Here is a 15,815-nt window from a genome sequence, read left to right on the forward strand (position 1 = left end):
ACTTGCTGGGTGTTAATAGCTGGCACAGCTCTTGGCGTGCATGAGGTTGGATTCATGTTCTGTTTCCTCTTCATGATACCAATCAGAAAATGCTCCCTATTATCTCGAGTCGGTTAACCTAACAAGAACCTTGTTCTTGTTAACCTGGGTGGAGTAGAAATTAGGGAAGATAATAAGGAGCCAGAAGTCAGGAGAAGGGACTGAAAGTGGATCTCAAGCAAAAGAGGTGACACCAGGAAAAAAATAATCATAATCCTTCTGTCATGATATGGGAGAATACAGGTCTTTTGGAAGAGGCAGGGACATAGCTCTAGGATGACCAAATTTGCCTGGTTTTCCTGGGACTAAGAAGAGTCCTGGATAAGGACTTTCAGTGCTAGACCCAAGAAAGACCCAGGCTGATGAGGACAACTTGGTTCATCCTAGGTCTTAAGCTGGTGGAAGTTAGGAAGGACCATGAAGGACTGGGTGGGCTTACTGCAAATGGGATGGCTGAGTAATGTCCACTTCTTTCTGGAGAAATACTTAAAAAGTGCAGAGATAGGGAGGTAATAACCAGGGAAAGACTCAACTACTCTAACTGGCTGGGAAAGCCCGTATCTTCCCTCTGAAATCCACCTGGGTTCCTAAAGAAGATTCAAATTCGATTAAAAAGGATATCCTTAACCCCAAACAAAGGCAAAAAACCCTCCACCAGAGCAGCCAAGAAGCCATACCGTCCAAATGTCCTCAGAAGCCCCAGAGTAAGGTAGAGTTCCCCATGGAAAAAGAAGTAGAAGAGAATGAAAATATCCAATAGGGTGTGACTCCAGGAGGGTTCCCAGAAACTCCATGTAGGAAGATTGTTATTGATATGGTAAAATAATTGGGCATTTGCCTTTGACCACTCATGAGTTCTGTCCTGGTGTTATTCAAGCCTCTCTTACCCACTCTGGGGGCAGAGGTGCTGAATGGCCTCATGTCTGGGATATGAACAACTCCTAGGGGTGCCCAGCATGTGCAGAGCTGCCTCAAGAGTGGTTCTGCCCTCCCCAGATTGATTCTTCTTTTGAGTTCTGTTTCTGTCTTTTCAAAACATCCAGACCTTCATCCTACTGCTTCTCTCCACAAGAAGTCCTCTGCAGTGACTGTCTTCATAAGTTGGAAGCCTAGAAGAACCATCCTTCACTGGGGCTGGGAGAATGGGATGATATTCTCTGGTCTAGCTCTTGGACCCTGAAAACTAGGGTCATCAGCACATGAGTGATTAGAACATCCATCCAAACACCAAAAACCCCGTCTTCTCTCTTTCAAGGGAATAGAAATAAAGCCACAGCTAGGGGCAGGCAGGACCGTCTTGGTTCTTCAGCCCTTGGAGCTGCAGTCAAATGTCGATCTGGTTCTCCAAGTAATCTGGGAAGGAAGAAGCTGGTTTGGTATGTCTGAAATGTTATCACCCTGATGGAGTCATTGTTATGTCTCAAGCATGTCCCCAGAAGTACATCTGACCGAGACTCGTGCAGATCACAAATACCACCCTCCTGAAATCCAGGAGGGAGGGAGGATTTCCAGTCTGCCTATTTGATGGCATGCATATTTCATGACATTCAGAGTGAATGGAACTTCTGGACACCTTCCAAGAATCTCAGACTCTCTGGAGCCAAGAGTCCCATCATGCATTTGAAGGGACGAGCTGTAGAACTTTGAGGCGAAAATAACTCTGGTTTCTCTTTACCCATTAAAAGGTTTAGGGAGACATGGATGGGGGAGATCAGCAGGGACGTCCTCAAATAGGAATGGAAGGAAAATCATTATGTGAGTATCTGGTACCTAAACTACTTGGCCTTAAGGTAACCTTCCACTGCTTTGCAGCAAAAAGAGACATTCTCAATTGCCCCTGCCTGCTGACATAATTAATGCTTTATGCTTCCTTGTGAAAACTCCATAACCTTGTTAAAAAGGATAACAAGGGGCCTTTTCTCTCAGGAAACGTCCACGTAATCTAGCTCCAAATTGTCTCTGTGCTAACGACAACCACAGAAACTAAGAAGATCAACAATTTCATCATTTTTCCTACAAATCTCATTCCACTTGATTTCCCCAGCCATGTTCATGTCCCCAGTTTTGAAGTGAGGAAACGGAGGTTTGGTAATCTTCAGATTTTGAGGTCAAGTTCCAAAGTTTAATGTCAAAGTTTAACATGAAGAATCAAAACCCATTTTTTTTTCTCTACTCATTAGGGAGAGACCATCATCATCAGTCAATGAGCTCTGTGTTTTGTGCCCTCTTTCTTGGGCTTTTTATGCTTCCACCACCAGATTAGCTTCTTGGTGGTCATTGGCCCAATTGTCTGAAGTCTGAACCAGTGCTAGTCACCAGCCAATCATCATGGACACACACAGCTAACTGTGGGAAGAAGAATCTTATTGCTCCTGATTTGGAATTCTAGTCCTGCTTGCTGAGGCATCTTCCTTCTCCAGAGGTCACTTTCCCTCTGTAAAATGAAGACAGGAAGAGCCCTGCCCCCTGGCTTTGTTGTGAAGGATCAATAACTGATTTAAATACTCATCTGCTCATTACTAATTGAGGTAAAGAGGGCAAAAATTGTAAAGTCCTTACAGGGAGCCTGGCACATAGTAGGTGCTCAGAAAAAGGTTGCCTGCCCTCTCCTCCTAGAGTAGGATATTCTACTTCAGTTTTATGGACTAGCATAAAGGTGAATCCCACCTTTGGTTCTGGTAACTTCTCATAGTTTCGTTTACTCATCTTTTGATTCTTTGCATGGGAAAAGTGAATTCCTCAATTCTGATTCCCACATAGAGACAACTTCCAATAGTTACCTTGAATGTAAATAGGCTAAATACCCCAACCAAAGGACACAGGGTATCAGACTGGATAAAAAAAAAACCCAAGAGCAATTGATATGCTATCTGCAAGAAACTCATTTTAGACCCAAAGACACCTCCAGATTTAAAGTGAGGGGGTGGAAAACAATTTACCATGCTAGTGGACATCAAAATAAAGATGGGATGGGATCTTTACATCAGATAAATTAGATTTTAAGCCAAAGACTATAAGAAGAAGAAGGACACTATATCATACTTAAAAGGTCTGTCCAACAAGAAAATCTAACAATTTTCAGTATCTATGCCCCTAACATGGAAGCAGCCAATTATATAAACAAATTAATAACCAAAATCAAAGAAAGACATTGACAATAATACAATAGTAGGGGACTTTAACACCCCCCTCATTGAAATGGACAGATCATCCAAGCAAAAGATCAACAAGGAAATAAAGGCTTTAAATGACACACTGGACCAGATGGACATCACAGATATATTCAGAACATCCCATCCCAAAGCAACAGAATACACATTCTTCTCTAGTGCATGTGGAACATTCTCCAGAATAGATCACATCCTAGGTCACAAATCAGGTCTCAACCAGTACCAAAAGACTGGGATCATTCCCTGCATATTTTCAGACGACAATGCTCTGAAACTAGAACACAACCACAAGAGGAAAGTTGGAAACAAATACATAGAGACTAAAGAGCATCCTACTAAAGAATGAATGGGTCAACCAGGAAGTGAAAAAAGAATTAAAATAATTCATGGAAACAAATGAAGATGAAAACATAACTGTTCAGTTCAAAATCTTTGGGACACAGCAAAGGCAGGCCTGAGAGGAAAGTATATAGCAATACAAGCCTTTCTCAAGGAACAATAAAAGTTGCAAATACACAACCTAACCCTACACCTAAAGAAGCTAGAGAACAGCAAAGAAAGCCTAAACTCAGCAGAAGAGAAATAATACAGATAGGAGCAGAAATCAATGAAATAGAAACTAAAAAAACCAGTAGAACAGATCAATGAAACTAGGATCTGGTTCTTTGAAAGAATTAAAAAGATTAAGAGACCCCTGGTCAGACTTATCAAAAAGAAAAGAGAAAGGACCCAAATTAATAAAATCATGAATGAAAGAGGAGAGATCACAACCAACACCAAAGAAATACAATTATAAGAATGTATTCTGAGCAACAACTATATACCAGCAAATTTGACAATCTGGAAGAAATGGATGCATTCCTAGAGACCTCTAAACCACCAAAACTGAATCAGGAAAAAATAGAAAATCTGAACAGACCCATAACCAGTAAGGAGATTGAAGTAGTCATCAAAAATCTCCCAACAAACAAGAGCTTAGGGCCAGATGGCCCCCCCAGGGAATTCTACCAAACATTTAAAGAAGAATTAATGCCTGTTCTCCTGAAACTGTAACAAAAAATAGAAATGGAAGGAAAACTTCCAAACTCACTTTATGAGGCCAGCATTACTCTGATCCCCAAACCAGACAAAGACCTCATTAAAAAGGAGATTTACAGACCAATGTCCCTGATGAACATGGACGCAAAAATTCTCATCAAAATGCTAGCCAGTAGGATCCAACAGTACATTAAAAGGATTATTCACCACGACCAAGAGGGATTTATTTCTGGGCTGCCAGTATGGTTCAACATCCACAAATGAATCAATGTGATACAATACATTAATAAAAGAAAGATCAAGAACCATATGATACTCTCAAGAACAAGAACCATATGATACTGAAAAAGCATTTGACAAAGTCCAGTATCCTTTCTTGATCAAAACTCTTCAGTGTTGGCACAGAGGGTACATACCTCAATATCATCAAAGCCATCTATGAAAAACCCATAGTATCATTCTCAATGGGGAAAAACTAAGAGCTTTTCCCCTAAGGTCAGGAACATGGCAGAGATGTCCATTATCACCACTGGTATTCAACATAGTACTAGAAGTCCTAGCCTCGGCAATCAGACAACAAAAGGAAATAAAAAGCATCTGAATCGGCAAAGAAGTCAAACTCTCACTCTTTGCAGATGACAGGATACATTATTTGGAAAACCCAAAAGACTCCACTACAAAACTGCTAGAACTCATACAGAAATTCAGTAAAGTGTCAGCATATAAAATCAATGCACATAAATCAGTTGCATTTGTATCCAGCAGCAAGACAGAAGAAAGAGAAATTAAGGAGTTGATCCCATTTATAATCGTACACTAAACCATAAGATACCTAGGAATAAATCTAACCAAAGAGGCAAAGAATCTGTACTCTGAAAACTACAGAATACTTATGAAAGAAATTGAGAAAGACACAAAGAAATGGAAGAATGTTCCATGCTCATGGACTGGAAGAACTAATATTGTGAAAATGTCTATGTTACATGGAGCAATCTACACATTTAATGTAATCCCTATCAAAATATCATCAGCTTTTTTCAAAGAAATGGAACAACGAATCCTAAAAATTAGAATCAAAATTTATATCAGAAAAGACCCTGAGTAGCCAGAGGAATGTTGAAAAAGAAAACCAAAGTTAGTGGCATCACAGTTCCAGACTTCAAGCTCTATTACAAAGCTGTCATCATCAAGACAGTATGGTACTGGAACAAAAATAGATATATAGATCAATGGAACAGAAAAGAGAGCCTAGAAATGGACCCTCAAGTCTATGGTCCACTAATTTTCAACAAAGAAGGAAAGAATGTCCAATGGAAAAAAAGTCTCTTCAACAAATGGCATTGGGAAAATTGGACAGCCACATGTAGAAGAATGAAACTGGATCATTTCATTACACCACACACACAAATAGACTCAAAATGGATGAAAGACCTCAATGTGAGACAGGAACCCATCCAAATCCATGAGGAGAACATAGGCAGCAACCTCTATGACCTCAGCCACAGCCACTTCTTCCTAGCAACATTGTCAAAGGCAAGGGAAGCAAGGGCAAAAATGAACTATTGGGACTTCATCAAGATCAAAAGCTTTTGCACAGCAAAGGAAATATTCAACAAAACCAAAAGACAACCAACAGAATGAGAGAAGATATTTGCAAATGACATATCAGATAAAGGGCTAGTATCCAAAATCTATAAAGAACTTATCAAACTCAACACCCAAACAACCAAGAACAAATAATCCAATCAAGAAATGGGTAGAAGGGATGCCTGGGTGGCTCAGTGGATTAAGTCTCTGCCTTCAGCTCAGGTCATCATCTCAGAGTCCCGGGATAGAGTCCAGGGATTGAGCCCCACATCAGGCTCTCTGCTCAGCAGGGAGCCTGCTTCCCCCTCTCTCTCTGCCTGCCTCTCTGCCTACTTGTGATCTCTGTCAAATAAATAAGTAAAATCTTAAAAAAAGAAAAGAAAAGAAAAGAAAAGGGCAGGAGACATGAACAGACATTTCTGCAAAGAAGACATCCAAATGGCCAAAAGACACATGAAAAAGTGCTCACCATTGCTCGGCATCAGGGAAATACAAATCAAAACGACAGTGAGATACCACCTCACATCAGTCAGAATGGCTAAAATTAACAAGTCAGGAAACGACAGATGTTGGCAAGATTATGGAGAAAGGGAAACTCTCCTACACTGTTAGTGGGAATGCAAGCTGTAACCACTCTGGAAAACAGTATGGAGGTTCCTCAGAAAGTTGAAAAAAGAGCTATGCTACGACCCAGCAATCACATTACTGGGTATTTATCCTAAAGATACAAATGTAGTGATGGGAAGGGGCAAGTGCACCCGAATGTTTATAGCAGCAGTGTCCACAAGAGCCAAACTATGGAAAGAACCTAAGTGTCCATCAACAGATGAATGGATAGAGAAGATGTGGTATATATATAAAATGGAATGCTATGCAGCCATCAAAAGAAATGAAATCATGCTATTTGCAATGACTGGATGGAACTAGAGGGTATTATGCTAAGCAAAATAAGTCAGAGAAAGATAACTATCATATGATCTCTCTGATCTGAGGAATTTGAGAGGCAGGGTGGTGGGTAGGGATGGAATTAATGAAACAAGATGGGATCAGGAGGGAGATAAACCATAAGACTCTTCATTTCACAAAACAAACTGAGGGTTGCTGGGTGGTGGGGGGTTAGGGATAGGGTGGCTGGATGATGGACACTGGGGAGGGTATGTGCTATGGTGAGTGCTGGGAAGTGTGTAAGCCTGATGATTCAGACCTGTACCCCTGGGGCAAATAATACATTATATGTTAATAAATAAATAAAGAGTGGAAAAAGAGGTAAAAGATACCAAAGACAACTCTTTTTTTTTTTAATTAGTCCATAGTCCCTTAAAATAGGGTAACCACATAATTCCTCATGTTTTGAAAATAAGTAGGTAACCATTTGCCTCCTGCAGGTGCAAAACAGGATGGGACTTTCACCTGCCTCCTGCAGGTGAAATCATGTGACTTTCATTCCAGCCCCATCCTTAACTTGCTCTGGACCAGCCACACACCCTCTTCGAGCCCGGGTCTCCTGATCTGTCATGGACATTCCATAAACAAACTCTAAGACCCCGAATTCTACAGGGCTCCCCACTCCTCTGAGGGTGGCTGAGGCAGAATCAAGTAAGAACCCCAGAGCAGGAGCCATCCTATTTCCTTTGGCTCTTGGTAGGGTATCTTGGTGCTCGTGCCCCATACCCCCTGATGCCTAGAGAAGAAATAGAGATGTGTTATTAACTAAAGAAATGGAGATAAATATACCCCTTGTTGGATTAATACCCCTAGGATTACTCATGTCTCCTTCAAAGTGAAGCAAAGATCATGTGCCACCTGACAACCGCCCATCTGGCCTGAGAAAAGTCGCCATATGGATGGTTCTCGCTAATTATAGTTAAATACTGAAGGGAGGGGTTCCAGTGGGGAGTCTCATCAGATCAGAATTCTCTTGGTCTCCCCCTTTCCAGGAGTTGTGGAAAGACTGTGTGGTTGCCCTGCTCGTACTTGCTCAAGTGCATTCAGGCAAGCTACCCAACCTGTCCAGAATCCACTTTCTCCAACTCAGAAGTGCAGGGATAATACTGGTCCTCCCTTATGTTAAAAGGAGTTAGCAACACAGCCTCTCTGCCAAATAAAGAGTCAGTGAAGAACCTAGATCATGAAGGAATCCAAGGAAACAGGCAATAATTTAATAAATGCGCATTTGGTGGTTCCTATTACGAATCTGACCCCTTGTTTGGATGTACCAAGATTTACCAAATATATATATATATATTTGGTGGTGGTTGTTTTTTTTTTGCCAATCCCAGGCAAAAAGCACCCACTGAATCATTCTGATCCCAAAAAAGGAAGCTCCCTTGTTGAGAGCATGTGGCAACCTATGGCACTGCTCTCTTAAAATAGTTGATTACTTTCTTTCCCTCCCAAGAGGATGACCAACTTGAGAGATGAGGAATGCATTTCCCACATACGTGCCCTGGGACAGTCACCAAGAGCTGTCAGTTCAGCTGTGGACCAAATGTTGGGGTGGGGATTCAGTTTGGGGTGAGGGGAGGTGGAATATTCGGATTGTGGATGAACAGTTGTCAGTGCCCTCATTCTGTCTGCATTGCTTTGTCCACCCCTGGCCCCTGGTTGTCTAGGTGCAGCCAGCTCTCCCAAACAGCACACCATCAAGGTTAAGACTACTCTTCCATGGAAGTGAAAGCCACCATGCCCTTGGACACCAGGGAGACAATATACGTAATTACACTACAACAGGTGAGAGAAAATTCACATGGCCCTCTCGGCGTTCCTTAATTGACCCACTTTTTTTTTTTTTTTTTTAAGATTTGTTTATGAGAGAGAGGGAGTGCATACACACATGAGGTACACAGGGAAAAGGAGAGAATCCCAAAGAGATACTCCACGCTGAGTGTGGAGCCCCAGGCAAAGGTTGACCTCACCATCCTGAGATCACGACCTGAACCAAAACCAAGAGTCAGATGCTTAACTGATGGTACCACCCAAGTACCCCTAACTGACCCACTTTTTAAAAAAAGATGTGGCCATAAAGAGAATTCTCTTCTAAAACAAAAACAACAATGAGCGCATGGTGGTAAGTGACAAGTGATGTCTGATTCTAGAGTTTGGAAGACAACAAAGTGTGGAAGGAATGGTAATAAACTGAGGAGTACGTGCCCTGTTTCAAGAATGCCTCAAAGCTACCAGCCCGTGATTACCATGTGCCAGGGGACCCTTGCTCTTGCCAGATCCCCTTACTTTTCCAGAGGTACTCTTAAGTAGGATATCCATGTGAAATACTCTGATTTTTTTCTTGACTCAAATCTTCATTAAATACTTGAAGCTTTTCTACTATTATTTTTTAAAAACAAACACGATCTTTGTTCCTGCTTGGATGTGAGCCAAGTACTTTTTGCCGGCTAAGGGAGAGAGCTCATCTAAAATGACATTAACACAGAGGAAAGCAAAGCTGAGAGATGATGAGAATCTGAGTCCTGTGATGTCCTTTGAACCTCTGGATCCAGCCACACCTCCAATTTCCTATCAACGACACAGCTTAACAATCTCTTCCTTTTGATTAAGTCAGTTTGAGTTATGGTTCTTTTCCTTGCAACTGGAAAAAAAAAATCCTCATCGATAAAAGGACCTCAGGGTCCTTCAAAATTCACAGCTAGATTGTTCAATGTGAACATGCCAAGGATCCGTTGTCATTTGAAATGGCCAGAAAGGGGGAGCCTGGGTGGCTCAGTAGGTTAAAGCCTCTGCCTTCGGCTCAGGTTGTGATCCCACGGTCCTGGGATCGAGCCCCACATTGGGCTCTCTGCTCAGTGGGGAGCCTGCTTCCCTTCCTCTCTCTCTGCCTACTTGTGATCTCTCTGTCAAATAAATAAATAAAATCTTTAAAAATTTGAAGCGGTCAGAAAGAAAGTGTGTCGGGGCCAGAGTAAGATGCACAGGTGCAAAGAAGGTGTATTACAAAGAGCCCAGGACACACTTTCCTACAAGTTCATTGCTTTACCTACAGGCAATAGTAAGCCAGTGAAAGTCTTGGGAAGCGGTCCCAGCTTTCCCCACTTTGGGATCTTTATTTAGGATTTTGACTTCTCCACTAGATTTTTTTCTTTCCTGCTAGTTGCTCCCAGAGCAGTGGAGGGGTTTCCTATGTGATGGGGTGGAGTGAGGGAGCCTGCATTTTCTGGATTCCTAACCTTTCTGAGCCATGCTGGAGACTCATTTGACTGGTCTGTAATCCCCAGGTGAATCTACACCAAGCAAAAGCTCTCAGCACTTTGAATACATGATGCAATAAAGCCAAAGGCATGATATTACAAGAATAAATGGCACAATATTTTCCTAAGCATTTTTAGAGTTCTGTTAGATTTGGGAACCCAGCAATTTAATAGGTGGGAGAACTTTCATCAGACTTCAGAAAGCACATGTATAATTCATGGCTACTTAGTACATGGAATTGCAGGGGGAGATTGTAACCAGAGAGAGATGTAGTATGACAAAGTACAAAATAGCTTCACCGGTCACCCTGCTGAGCCTCCTCTTGCAATTTATGGGGACTATCAGCCACTAACAATCTAAATAACTCATTTCCATGCCAGAGACTATAGCAGAACCAGAAAACACATGGTAGATCAATTCCATGTTGTGACTTCCATTTTTTTTTTTTTTTTTTTTTTTTGAAATGAGGACACAGCCTGGTATGGTATATCACAGAGCAGGAGCTGGCATGACTGAAGACCTAATAGGCACTTTTAACCATACTGAGCTTTTATTTTTTCACAAGTTTATTTTTTCACAAAGTTCACTCAAGAAGTGCTGAGATGGTACCGGTTGAGAAAGAAGGATGGGAAACTGTTGTTATGTCTCATATCCCATAGGGCTTTGGGGTCAACCCGACTTGGATTTGAATCCTGACTCCCCTCCAGTGACCTCCAGTAAGGAATACAGGTCTCTGAGCCTCAGTTTCCCTTCCAGTTAAATGGAGTCAGTGGTAGTCATAGCAAGTTGTAATACCAAGTCTATGTTCCTTTGTGTTTCACTTTTAAAATGGATTCAGACAAATATGAGTAGTAATCATAGTGGGTTTTGTTTTTCCCCTTTGGGATGCATGTGTTGTGTGTGTGTGTGTGTGTGTGTGTGTGTTGAGTGAGACATACATTGAGAATCCGAGACAGCAAGTGAGTGAGTGAGAAATCAGAAATGGGAAGGGCCTGCACTCCGAGACCAACCTCCTGTGGTTCAAGTTACAGGTCTGCTACTTAGATGACCTGTTCAAATTACTTCATTTCTCCATGTCTCATTTCCTTATCTGCTACGTGGAGAGGATTATACTATTTTATTTTTCAGGTTCTTCCAGGGGTGAAGGCAATACATATATGGAAAGTGTTTAGAACAGTACCTGGCAAATAGCATACTGTAGGTCTTAACGCTCAGCAGTAATTGTATTATTAATTGAACACTGCTATTATTTCTGTGAAGAATGATAGTGATAATAATTACTCATTCAATGCAGAGGGTTATGAGATTTGAGGAGGAAAATGATGAAGGGTAGGGAGACTTGGAGGTTATTCCTGGCTGAAATTATGTTCAACTTTTGTTTCTACTTTTACAAAATGGGGATGACAATTTCTACCCCAGGCGGTGAAAATGGCATTAAAATAAGACCCTGGTGTACCAGCCTGGACTACAGAGGCTGTTGTGATGACCTCTCATTTTACAGAAGAGGGAGTAGGGTAGATTAAGACATCTTCCCACAGACACATTATTTGGCCAGCTGTCTTTCCCAAAATCCTTTGCCCTCTTCATTCTCCAGATACTATCTCCCTCAAAGCACCCTGGGAACATGTAAGGGATAGTGGCAGTCTTTGGACTCTCATATCATGGGAAGTGCTGTATGAATTGTTGTAATGGGTATTTGGAAGATTCTGTCCAGTTCATCTTTCCCAAAATCTTCCCTCAGGTGGGCCCTCAGCAGCCAGGTTCCTAACATGTGACCCCACTTCCTGTTATATGACTGGGCCTGGGTTGGGCACCTGATCCAAGCAGGGCCAATCAGATCCACTCTCTGAAGAGCTGGGAATTGGAAGAGGAGTTCCTTCTAAATCCTTCACTGCAATTCAGTTGGGATGATCTTTTGGGAAGGCGATCACCCTCTCCAGTTTCCAACACATGTGTGTGGTGCCTTATTGTTCTTGGAATAAGAACGTGTTTAGTCTGGCTTTAGACATGTGGATCTATAGCACCTCATCTCTCGTGGTATCACGTTTCTTTTTTGTGCTGCAGCCCTGCTGGCCTTCACTGACCCTTAAACTGACCATGCTGCCTTCTGCTAGGAGGTCTTTGCACATGCCCTTCCGTCCACCTGGAACACCAGTCCCCTCTACCCTCCTCTTCATCTTTCCAGGGCCACTTGGAGGGTTACATTCTCAAGGAAATCTTCCCCCGTCTCCTTGGTTGGGTCAAACTTGTCCACTGTGGGCTTTCATTGCACTGGGTGTCTTTCCATCCTAATGCTACCCACAGCTGTGATTATGCATCTGTATGTGATGAGTTGACTATGACCCCATGTCCTAGCAGTCTCCAGGCTCTATCAGCATGGGGATCATCTTTACTTTTGTTCAATTTTGTATCCCCAGCACCTGGCACATGCCTGGCTTGTAACAGATACTCAATTAATACCCACCAAGCAAATGAACAGGCACCAAAGATAGGCAGAGCCACAGAGTGCAGATACGTACAGCCCTGCTGCTAGGATTCAAAAGCTGTCCTGGTCCTCACCACCCACCCTTCTGGAAGGCTGCTTTTTCTTATATTTTTCTCCAGATTCAAAGACATTCACCATGATTCCACTGAATTCTTGTGTTTTGTTTTCTGTCCTAAGAGTGGGGCTCTTTTATCTGTAACCCAGTGAGACCTTTCATGCAGTTGTAAGGAGATAAAGATTGAGAAAATCCTGAGGGTTTTCTTCTTCCACGGTGACCCAGCATGAGGACACACAGCACAGGCAACGAAGATGGCCACAGCTCAGAGAAACATGAAGGATGTTTGTAGTTTTTCCTGCTCTCATTCATGCTGTTGCTGGGCAGACTACCCAGCCTTGCCTGGGAGCACCACTTCACTTACTCCTAGTTATGCTGGGTCTCACCTTCTGTCCTTGTAATGCCTTTCTAGACTTCTGTATTCACCTCTCCATACTCTCTCCTCCCACAGAGCCAGTTTGAGTTCCTTAGTGAGTTAGCCACATGCAAACCTTTTCTTCTAGGAGATACAGCATTGAAAGCCACATCTGAGGATCCTGTCTACAGAGAAGAGAAATCTTGGTTTATCTTAAACCTTTTAAAGTACTCCCAGCTCTTCCTGTCTACTCTGGATTCATTGTTTTTCTCCTTTCCTGTGTGTGTGTGTGTGTGTGACTGAACCCAATCAACTTTCACCCAGTTGTCCAAACCAGGACTTAGAATCCGGGCACCACTCTGCTTCATCCCTTTCCCTGGCTCCCTACTCTGTCCAATCCACTGAGTTCATCAACCCTTCCACCTGCTAGGTATGTCCCCAGTCCACCTGCTTCCTCATCTGCACCCTCACTGCCACCATCCTAGCCAGGCTTCCATGATCTCTCTCTCTGTCCAGGATAACTAGAAGGTTTCCAGTCCCCTCGTTGCCCCCACACTTGGCCCTTGCTTACTGCTCTTCTTCCCAAACACACTCACCTTCCCAAACATCATTTCCCCTCCTCTTTACTCAATGTCTCAATTCCGCTGAATACTGTGTCCCACCTACAAACCTCACAAATGCCAGCTTCTGATTCCGTGACCACAAACTCCTATTCTTTCAGCTCGAAGGCAACTACGTCCGATACCATAATCCTTCAACTTCGCCGTGACTCCAGGCCATTCACACCACCACCTTCTCCAGATTCGTTTGCCATCCCCAACTACTCTTCCCTCCTGGTTGTATCCTGATCTCATGGCGCATCACTTGCAACTGCCTGCTTCCAAATGCCCACTTACACAATATCCCTGACTCCTTTTCCCTCCATACCATATTTGCTTGGCAACCCAAACCCAAACCTAGATGCAGTGAGCCATCTGCCTTCTGTGTTACACCTGAGCTGCTAAAAACACCAGAGAGAAAATAAATCCAGGATACTAGTTTCACATCTTACAGTGTTTTTCGCCTGAGCTTACTTGCCTGCTTTCCAGTCTAGCTTCATAAGGTTGTTGTGAAGATTAAGAGTGAATATATTAAAAATTGATTAAAGTAATACTTGGCACATGAGAAGAACTCAGTGAATGTTGTCTGTTGATAATATGATTATTATTGTTATTCTTGTCATTGTCATTAACCCATTCTTCTCCCCTCTGATGACCTTACCTTATACTTAATTGAGGAACTGGAAAATTTTAGATGAGAACTCCCTAATCTTGCTATCGTCAACTCTTGAGACCTCCTAATAGCCCTACTGATCTCATTCTTCTCTCCACAAAGCTAGTTCCTTAACAAGTGGTCCTGATCTTATATACTTTTGCTTTTTCATGACCTGTCCATTTCCCCAGGTATCCCTTTTATCTCTTGTACCATAAAATAAAATGCTAGATATCATCTGAACTAAGCTATTAAGCCACACACCTGTGCTCTGGACAGTTCATTCAGTCAAGAATTTAAAGCATGATCCACAAAAATGGCACTGGGTGTCTGGCCTCTAGATGAAAAAAGGCTAGGATGAAAATAAGCATCAATTGCTTGGGGGAGGGGGGGGAAGAAAATCCTATAATTAATGTCCTAGTTGATTCACATATTTGTACCCTGAAAGCCATTTTCTTCAGAATTGCAGTTCATTATCCCAGAGCAATTTAACTGTGGTGCTTACATGTCTAAAAGTGTAAGAACCATCCAGACAGAAAAGCCAACTGAACTAATTATATTAGGCATCATGATCTTTAATTAGATCAATAGGAGAAGAGCATTGGTACACATCTTGGGAGGTTTTTGCTACATTGCTTGCTCTCTCCAAGGAACCCTGAGCATCAATACTAATCCATAGGAAAATGTTCAGAAAAACACAGCAGATTAACAGTGAGAGAAAGGATAATTTGGATGAAATTAATCCTTGTTGTCATTGTACAAAAACGATAGTTGGCTTATGAGTCCAGGGAATTGAAGACCATGACCTTTTCTGCCACAGCCTTAGGGTCATTATTAGTCTCGGAGCCCATGGCTTTCAACCCATTACCACTGGTGGAGACAAATGACATTCCATCACTCGTAAGTGCTCTTCCGTTCTCAGGAAAACCCTACAATTATTATACTTCTAATGATATCACCCAAGAAATTCACCAAGTATGAATCACAGAGCAGAATCAGAGCTTTCCTAACTCACTAAGTTCAGGAAAGACCACAGAAGGGAATGATGGAATTGGAGACTTGGCCAATAGGTCTGTATTTGGTTATTATTTAGATCTTCATTTTATAGTAATTGATATTTATCCTACATGTCTATTCACATATATATGGATATAGAATATAAATATATAGAGAGGAAATGGAATACCCTCCCATTCATGGCGTGTTATAATTATCATCCAGTGGTAGGAGCTCTTTTCATTTGTATTTCCTATTTTTCTCTACCAGGTACCCACACTAGTGCACAAAATATATATTCTTCAAGTCACCTTTCATATTTTATACACATTTAAAATATACCTGTACCCTTGAAAAAATATGGCCTTTGTGTGTGCATGTTTTACATTTACATAAATGGTATTATGCTATAAATCCCATCTTGTTTCTTACCTTCTTCCATTTCATTAGGCTTTTGAAATTTAGTCACACTGTTCTATAAAAATATAGCATTCAGATCTCTGGTTTTCTTCTACTCCCTGCCTTCACTCATTGACTTAAGAAGAACCAAAGGATCACCAAAAAGCAACCAATTCAGTTAGCTTTATATATGAACAAGGAATTAAAGGTTTACTTTTCTTCAAAAATAAAAATAAA

This window comes from Lutra lutra, chromosome 18 (genome assembly GCF_902655055.1).
Source record: "Lutra lutra chromosome 18, mLutLut1.2, whole genome shotgun sequence".
In the NCBI taxonomy this organism is placed as follows: domain Eukaryota; kingdom Metazoa; phylum Chordata; class Mammalia; order Carnivora; family Mustelidae; genus Lutra; species Lutra lutra.